This window comes from Tenrec ecaudatus, chromosome 7 (genome assembly GCF_050624435.1).
Source record: "Tenrec ecaudatus isolate mTenEca1 chromosome 7, mTenEca1.hap1, whole genome shotgun sequence".
NCBI lineage: Eukaryota > Metazoa > Chordata > Mammalia > Afrosoricida > Tenrecidae > Tenrec > Tenrec ecaudatus.
In genome coordinates, this window is record NC_134536.1 from 17654085 (window position 1) to 17664211 (window position 10127).

Consider the following 10127-nt stretch of genomic DNA (forward strand, 5'->3'; position numbering starts at 1 on the left):
CAATAGTAGTACTCACTGCCATCAAGTCCATGCTGACTCCCAGCCACCCTACAGGACAGGGCAGGGCCGCCCCTGGGGGTTTCTGAGCCTGTGGGGGTAGAAAGCCCCCTCGTTGTTCGCCCACTGGTTTCAAACCGCTGACCTTGCTGATCGCCAGGCGCCACTGCTCCGCCGCCAGGGCCCCAACAGTTCCAGCATCACCACCATCAACTTTGGGACATTTCTGACTTCCTGTGCCAGTTGCTGTAGGCTCCCTGTTAATGCCCCCCCACCACTTTCCGCCATCATTAATTATTAATCCTGCGGCTGTTCATAGATCCACCCGTCCTGACGTCCCTGCTCAGAAAAACAAACAAAACAAAGACCAAAAAAAGACCCAGCAGCAAAGACCAAACAAAACCAGAGAAAAACCTCAATGAAAAAGAAAGCAGAACATATTGTAAAAACAGAATATATTCATACTGGATCAAAAGGGAGATCTAATGACAAGCTCTTTACATTCTGGCTTTAAAAAATCATTTTCTTGGGACTCTGCACAGCTAGGGCAAGCCTACATCAGTTACATTCAGCAAGTGTACGTAGGTGGTCATTGTCATTTTCCAAACATTATTTTTCTACTTGAGCTCTTATCACCAGTTCCTCTTTTTACGTTCCCATCCTCGTGAACCCTTGATAATTTTTATATGCATATTTTCATATCTTAGATCTTCCACTGTATCCCTTCACCCAAGTTTCTTTTATTCATCCCCCTCAGGGTGGAGGTGGGGTGGGGTTATATACATCCATTGTGATCCGTCCCCCCTTTCTCCCCCACCCTCCTTTGACCCTCATGGTATCGGGGCTCCCGTTACTGTTTCTGAGGGTTTAGCTGTCCTGGCTTCTGTATTACCTTCCAGTTAACTGGAGCTGCTAAACCCCACTTGGCGATGCTTTCTGGAGCACTGTTAATCCTAGTCACATTCCTCGACCACTTTGGTGGGGATTTAACAGGTAGCTCAGTCAGTCCCCGGACGTGGCTTTGGTTGTATGTTAATTTGGCAGGAAGCAGAAGCCAACAAGTGGAGAAAAGAAATTCTCATGTATTCAAGCACAGGACACCATGCTTGGCAAAGTGGAAAGGCAGCAAGAAAGAGGAAGGCCTTCGACGAGATGGATTGACACAGCGGTGGCATCGGTGGGCTCAGACTGCAGAGCAAGTGTTAGGATGGCGCAGGACCGGGCAGCGTTTTGTCTGGATGTGCGCAGGGTCACTCTGAGGGGGTGGAACTGGCTAGATGGCAAAATGAAGTCTAGGAAAAGGGATGTCTAGCAATGAGATGAGTGACTGCAGAGAAACTACTGGAGTGGGGCTTTTATTTAGTAAGGTATCGAAGTAGATATAGTCTGCTGCCACTTGAGTAAAACAGGGTGGGATTCGATGCCTTTAGAGGTGCATGGGCCCTGGCAGGGCAGCGGGCAAACCCTGGAAGATTGACAGTTCGAATCTCCCTGCTGCTCTGATCTATGGAGATTGATGACCTAGGAAATCGGGTCGCAGGGTGGCTGTGAGTCAAAGGGAGGTCACTTAGAAGGGGCGTGGGTCTTTAGTGTGTACATTCACAACACTCCTGGAGGATTGGACTGTCCATTAAAAGCCGTGGTTGCCTCAGCTCTTTGCTCCTTTTGAAATTTATTACGGGCTCAATTTCTAGCCAGAAATGCGTTTCATTTCAAACTCATGATTTGTTTGGGGGAGGATGTGGCAACTGGATCCCTGGGGAAGAAAGAGGGAGAGTGTTTCCTGTGTACTCTTCCGTCATTTTTACCTATTATGAATCGGTAATGACCTATTAAAAAATGAGCAGACATGTTTTAACAGTGCCCTTTGTGAGGGACTCCTTTCTTCAGCTATGCTGTCAGGGGTCATCTGGTTTTGACTGCTAGCAAACGGGTACACAAAGAACAAAGGACCCCCCCAATCGTTCCTGTGGCCAAGCACATTAGTGCAGCCACTGTGTCAATCCATCTCCTTGACACTCTACTTGGGGGGACCTTCTACTCTCACTAGGCCAGCGGCCCTTCTCCAGGGATGGGGTCCAACTGCAGAGAACTGTATGGGAGACTGTAAGTAAAGTTCATTATGAGTGAGACCTACTGGTTGCCCCTTCCGCCGTGAAGTCTTCAAGAAGTGACAGGTAGAATGATCAGGGATAAAGGGGGTTGCCTCCGCTGAATGCCTACGCAGAACGAAGATGAGCTGGCCATGCCACAGTAAAGGGATTGTAAAGGTCAGGCACACATGAGACACTTATGGGGGATGATCCAGAACGGAGCATGAGCAGACGGAGGTGAAGTTCAACATTCACAGGTCAATGTCACAGGTGCACCTGAACTTAGCCACTAAGAATGGCAACAGCCTCAAGCACACCCCTCAAGTCGTGGAGGGGGAGGATAAGAGCAGGCACCAAGGGCAGGCGGTCTACCTTTTGGCTCTGTACTCTGGTGTCCGTGTCCAGCTCCTGTTCGGGAACTCCCTTCACGTGGCCCCTGAAGTGGCCATCTTCAGTTGAGAACTCTTGCATGGTCCCCGTGCGGTCGCACGCTTTCCAGCGATAACGTATACTTTCTGACACTGTAATAACCTGAAACTTCCCTTTCCCTCATAAACAGTTACTTGGATTTATAAAAGTGCTTCAGTCCCGTGAATTCTTTCAGCATGGTGAAGCAAGAACAAGGCAAACCGTCCCAGAAACCTAATGGAAGAAGTTACATTAGAATTTACTGTAACTTAGATTCTCAACCTGGGGGCTGAGATTCATTTGATGCAAGGCCTCACAGGGGGCCAAGGACAGCTCCATGGAGCTGCATCCCACCCACCCCAGCTCGGCCGGTGCCCGAGATGGGGGCAGCCCAGGCTGTGGCACCTCCTCATTCCACACAAGGTCCCGAGTAAGCCCCTGGGTAGTCCGAGGGGAGCAGAACCCACAGGCAGTGAGCAGCAGGGCTGTCAGGAGACAACGCCACCACTACACAGGAGGAAGAGGGCTGGTGCCTGCCTCGGTCAGTGCCTGCCGGGTCTCAGGCTACATGTCCTCTGGAAAGACCCATGTCCCCTCCAGGGATCCAAATGACTCTGTCCCTAACTACCGGAGCCCAACCCCCGCAGTGTCAGGAATGGGATGAGGCACAGAGGAATAGGGTAGCGCTAGACTGGCTGGGGCCTAGGGGAGGGGGAAGCCCCTCTCCTCAGGATGGAGTATCATCATTAGCCCATGGAAGGCAGAGACTGGGGGAGGATGTTTCTAAAAGAACAGGGTAGCTGGAGCATCCCACTGAAAATCACCCTCGGGATCAGGGAGGAGTCAAGAAGAGCTCCGCTGAAAAGCTGCAGTCAAACTTACTCATCCAAACCCGACAAGAAAAGGACGCCCAGTGACCCTTTAGGACAGGGTAGAACTGCCCGTGTACCCACACACCGCCAGGGCTCCTTCTACCACGCTAAGGGCCCTTTGATTAGAGAATGCAGCCCCATCTTGAGCACGAGCGGTGGGGATAAGAAACGGCCTATCGAAGCCCTGCTGCCCATTATAAGAATATATAAGAATAAAAGCCGTACCTCACCAGCACGGCGACAGCGTACCATCAGGACACTTCCAACTGGGCCAAATAAAGGGGAGTGAGAGACCCCAAACTCGGCACTTCTTTCCTACCCCCCAAAAAACGATCCTGAATACTGCCACCACCACCACCACCACAGGAGCCTGCGAATTAAAGGCTTGGCAGAGACGCTGTGCCTTTGGGATACTTGTGGCATCCGGGAAAGGCGTGCTGGCCTTAATGTTAGCACCCTTCCTGGTGGATCCCACTGAGGGGTGCAGTCACTCTCATGCTCAGCAATGAGGACCAGCTACATCCTCTACGGCCTCTCTTCTGCACCCTCCAAGCCCAGATCACAAGGACATTTCTGGTTGACCCATTCTCCACCAAACCTTCTCCACAAGTCTTTCCAATGGTTCCAGGCTTGCTTGGGATTTCAGCCTGTGATTTTAGAGATTAGAGGGTCACAAATCACATAACAGACCACATTATGCTCATTGTGTAGGATTGTATCTTAGGAAATTAGTAGAGAGATACCAACGCTGTCCTGTAGAGACAGGATATGGCAAGGCATGCAAGTAAGACCTCACAACACTCATTCAGAACCGGCGAATCAGAATGAACAATCACAATGTTAGCTCACTGGTTAGAGTCAAACTCTTTAGACTTCAGGCTTTTTCCGTTATTGAAGAGGGATCAGGAGGGCTTGACCATGTTTCCAGCACTCTGATGTCCTTTCTCCAAAGCTAGAAATTAGCTGAAAAATTACTCAGTTTTTTGTCAAGAACAGAGACTAGGGAAGTTGGTTAAACATGTCTCAGGGATAGTTTACACAGATTCATTTAACCTCAAAATCTGTGACTACATTTTTCCTACACTCCCAATGCTTCTATAGCTAAGTTCAGATGCTTTAAATGTAACTTCCTAATAATTTAGACATTTCTGATGATTTAGAGCTAATGTTAACAAGCCTCACAAAAGCAGACATATTTCTATTTCCAAGCTCATATTATGAGTGATTATGCATGTGTGTTTTGAAAGCATGTGAGTGACTTGCAGGATTTTTGTGATCACTATCAAAAAACATCAAGGAGCCCTAGTGGTGAGGTGGTTACGCCTTGGGTTGCCAACCACTCGGTCAGCAGTTCAAGGCTAGCAGCAACACCTCAAGAGAAAGAGGAGGCTTTCTACTCTCCTGAAGAGTCACAGGGTCAGAAACTCACAGGGCAGTTCTATGCTGCCCTACAGGGTGGCCGTGAGTTGGAATTGACTCTGTGGCAGAGTTTGCTTTATAAACGCACCTAGAACAGCACTGTGTGTCCTGTGGGTTTGGACCAAAGCTTAATGCCATGTTTCCACCATTAGAGCATCATCCAGAATAGATGGTTTCATCGCCCTGGAAATACCCGGTGCTCCCTATCTTCCACTTTTTTAAATCAAAGGTCTGTCTAAATATCTGGTGATTTTTTTTTAAGACCATGATGCCAGTGTGGTGGATGCTATGATAGCTAGCACCCAGGGTCCCTTATTCCATCGGAGGCTGAGGACTTGAAGCTTGAATGAGCCTTGACTACCGCTGTGCCCTGGACAAAGTGTCAGTCTGATTAGAAGCTCAGGCTAGAATGTCCTGAGTGCATGCTTCTTCCTTGAGCAAGTCTTGTTTTCATTCGTTAAGAAAAGGCAGCTAAGCGACACTGCATTCCACAGCTTTGAGAGTTCACTTGATGGCATGCTCTTTAGCTCCTGGCGGCTGGTTTCCTAAGGAGGGGACAGGAGCCAGGCTGCAAACCACATTTTGAATCAGACTGTTCTAGGAAACTCACTTCCACGACACACATATGATTTTAAATGTTCAGTGCCGAGGTGAAGTCTAGTGATCGTCGCTACCGCCCCCACCCCTCACATTTCCTTCCCACACAGCTTCTTCACATGTGTAGGAGAAGTCAAGGAACCCTTAAGGAGAACTGTCTAGGAAAAAGACTTCTGGGGCCCTCAGAGAAATCACAGCAAGCTGTTAGCAAGTGTTTATGTCAAGTGCTCATTTAGCAAGTGTTACAGCAAGTGTTCACATTAAAGGTTTGGAATAGGATCTGCCTGTGTCTGTCGGTCTCACTCATAATTTTATCCCAGCTCAGGTGTGAAGTTGGTGACACACCAGGAATTCACAAATGCATTTCAACCTAATTGACTTCACCTATCTACATCCACACACTGATGATATCAATCCCATCTCAGAGTAGTATAGATCGAATTTCTCAGAAGGATGTAGGATACTGCTACTTATCACGTGTTACTCTGTACCAGCACTGTGATTGCTGATCCTGTCTCTACATTATTCCATTTAATCCATAGGAGGGGCGCTTTGTAAGACACTCCACTGCCCAGGACAGAGAAGGAAATGAAGAGCTGCTCACCATGATTAAGGCACAGGTGGATCCATTGAAGCAATGGGCACCAGCTTGGGAGCTTGCTGGGAATGCAATTACTCAGGCTCCACCCAGAATCAGAAACTCTGGGGCTTGGGACATAGCAATCTGTACTCTAACAAGTGTTTCCCTGGTGCTGATTTATGAGAACCTTTGAGAACCCCTAGGTGTTATTGGAAGGAGCGCTGGTGGCGTAGAGGCTACAAGTTGGGCTGCTAACCACAAGGTCAGCAGTTCAATACCACCAGCCTCTTGAGAGGAAAGAGGCAATGGTTTCCACTGCTGTAAAGAATTAGAGCCTCAGAAACCCACAGGGGCAGCTGTACTCTAACCAGAAGGGTCAGTATGAGTCAGTGTTGACTTGATAAGAGTGGGTTTGGTACGTTATGGTTTTAATTGGGTACCCTAAAAATACATGTTGGAAATCCTAACCCTTCTACTAAAACCTTAAGTATGAGTTACAACTCGATGAAAAGGAAACAAAACCCTCACAACTGGACCGATGTCCAACAAGCTGGTAAATGAAGTTGTCACGTATTTTTGTTGTACTTGGATCCAAAAGCAACACTCATGGAAGGAGGACATAAGAAATCAAAGACACAGCACAGCAGACAAAGCTGCCGCACAAGACTTCAATGTGTCAAAGGGCAAAGATGTCACTTTCATGGCTCCGGTGCTCCTGGCCCAAACCATGGTATTTTTTTCAATGGCTTCGTATCCATGTGAGAGATGGACAGTGACTAAAGAAGATCACACAAGAGTTACAGCATGTAAATTGTGGTGTTAACAAAGAATATCGAAAGAACCATGGACTGCCAGAAGAACTAATCTTGATGGAAGTACACCCAGTGTGTTAGACTGGCACAGAAAATCCCACGATCACAGCCAGAGTGCTCCTGGGAAGGTAGGATGGCGAGTCAGGTACTTCAGACATCTGGTCAGGAAAAGGACATCATGCTTGGGACAAGGTCAGAGAAAAAGAGAAAGATCAGGAGATTACTTGACACCAAGGTCATTACGCTTGGGATGAATTGACATAATTCATGGGATGAATTGACACCATGCATGGGATGAATTGACATAATTCATGGGATGAATTGACACCATGCATGAGATGAATTGACATCATGCACGGGATGAATTGACATCATGCACGGGATGAATTGGCATCATTCGTGGGATGAATTGGCATCGTGCTTGGGCGAAGGTCAGTGAAAAGGAAGAAGACCCTCCATGAGAGGAATCAACACCGTGGCTCCAACAATGGGCTCAAATGTAAGACGGGCGCGGTCACTTTGAGTTGGAATCAACTCAACACCACCTCTTGGCCTATGTAATCCCATTGGTAATAGAGACTCATCGTTGCTTTTCTGCAAGTAAAAAAGAAGGCAATGCTCACCAGAACTAATGATTTCTCCATCTTATTTCTCCTCTAACAATACATTGGCGAGCCTACGGACAACAGAACCAAACACTGCCCGGTCCTGCACCGTCACCAACATTATTGCGCATAGCACCGCCATGAGCCGAACTGACTCCATGGCGCCGACTAACAACAAGCGTACACGAGGAGGCGTGAGTTTTACAAAACCAGATGGCTTTTCCTCAAGGCGTTGGATTGACCCAGTGGCCACAGCAATGGGTCCAGATATGAGAGTCATTGTGAGGCAGGTACAGGACTGGGTCGTGTTTGGTTCTCTTGTCCTTAGGCTCTCTGTGAGTCAGAGCCCACTCAACGGCACCTAATGACAACACTTCCATTTCCAATGAGCCTTCTACACTTTCACTGGCCCCACCCAGGCAACCTAGCACAGCCTCCCTACCTGAAAGTCAGCTGATCTGGAAACCTATTTCCAACGTCAACCTTAATTCAACTTTGTGGCTTCACATATTGGCATACTCCTGTGATTAGGTATAGGGGTGTCTGTCTTTGCAGGGGGGGTGCGTATCCTGCCTACCACAGTCTGGGAATGAGCCCACGCCTCACAAGGTGGCTTCAGATCTCTGCCTTCTTCCCAGAAACACACTCGCTCCTTCCATGCCACAATTTCATCTCAGACCCATCTCTGCAGATGCTGCTGCACGTGGTTCTGACTAAGCACCTGACTCCTGGATGTGGAGGATTCAAATTCTGGGAATGTTCCACTGTCACCCTTCACTAGTCCTGCTTGTTCCCCCAGAGACGCAGTCCAAGCCCCACAGTTGTCTGGGGGAGGTTGCGGGAGGTTACGTAATAATGAAGAGACTCCAGGAGCTCTCCACCCAGCGGCCGGCCTACAAAGGTGTTGCTGAAAGCAGACCTTGGAGCCGCAAACTAGAAATCAAAAGACAACTCTTGGCCAAACTCCCATTAAGTAGACACATGGTAGCTGGAAGGTCACACATTCTAGGCTTCGCTTCCCTAATTTCTATGAAAAGCCCAAATTTTTTACTGCCCCATGCAAGTCTAAAATGTTGTTATTTGATAGACGTACATCATTCATTAGCTCAAGAGTGCCATAAAACGATGTACAATTCCGCATGACACATTTTATAAAACAGATATGAGGTGCAAGCATCCGAATGACTTTTTTTTTTAGCCCACATCTTTGAGTACTTTGAATCATGATGTTCATCATAGGCCATTATACCACACAGACACGAAACCATATCTGACACCATTTTCCATGGAAATATTAACATTAAAGAGTGTTTCTGGAAGCTGAGGAAGCCGCTCCGAGCTTTTCTCCAAAGTGACAGCTTTTAAAATTCCTTCAATAATGCAAGCCAGGCATCGGCTCAGGCTGTTCCTCCACCGATTAATCTGTTAAGTGAGTTACAATACCCTTGTTTAATGTATAATTAATCTATCCACTTTTGAAGCTCAGCCTGGAGCTGCCAGCGAACCATTCATTTTTAACACGAACGAAGAATCTGAGTCGTCCTGAGAAACTGAAGCCGGTTGGCCAGGACAGCACGGGGTCTGATTCTCCAGGAATCACTAAACAGCCTAAGTCATTGACATTGCAGTTGACTTGATATTCTTAGACTACCTCAATTTCATGGGCTTTTTAAATGAATATGTTGATTAAGTAGATACACAATAGAGAAGATTCTTTAGAGGTCAATGAGAAATAATGAACTGCGCATGGGCAAATACATCAAGGCAGCATAGCTGAGAAAATTGAGAACCATGATCCCATTGAAAATAATGACAGAGGGATGGTTTAAGTCATCAGTTCTCAACCTGTGGGTTGCGACCCCTTTGGGGGTTGAACCACCCTTTCACAGGGGTCACCTGATTCGTCACAGTAGCAAAATGACAGTGATTAAATAGCAACAAAAATAATTTTATGGTTGGGGCGGGGGTCACCGTAACTGAGGGACTGTATTAAAGGGTCGGGGCACGAGGAAGGTTGAGAACCACTGTAAATTTAAGTGATCTCCTTTTCATTGGGATTCAGTCAATGTGAGCACATTTTCAAACTCTCAACAAAACATGCAGAGAGCAATCCAAATTCTAAAATGAAGGACGTTCATAGCTGTGGCAAACCATGTAGAAAGAATGTCAACACAGTGCCTGTTTTAAGAAAACATAAATGAATCTCAACTCAGATGGTGAACTTGGAAGACATTCCGAGGGCAGATATTATGCAGCTTCAAGGACAAGTTCCAGAATGTGTATGAACCCCGACCATTTTATTGAGCAAAGTTGTTGTGGTTGTATGCTGTCGAGTCAGTTCTGAGTCAGCGTGACCCTCGGTATAACAGAAGGAAACACCGCCCCATCCCAAGACACCCTTACAACCCTTCTTGGGTGGGAGCCTGTGTTGATCTGGGTGGACTAGACAAACAAATCCATGTAAGAAAGAGATTTATATACAAGAACAACTGAACCTTGAGAAAACATCCCAGTCCAGATCAAGTCCATAAGTCTGATATTAGCCCATATTTCTGATATCAATCTATAAAGTCCTCTTCAGACTCATGAAACACATGAAATGATGTCGAATGCAGAAGATCATAGGCCAGTGGGTAGAAAGCCTTAGGGTCCAGTGTCATTGGAAACATCTCAGCGCTGGCAGGGGTCTCTCTGTGTCTTCTCCGGCTTCCGAGGTCTGGTTGCATCCATGTGGCTTGTCTTCT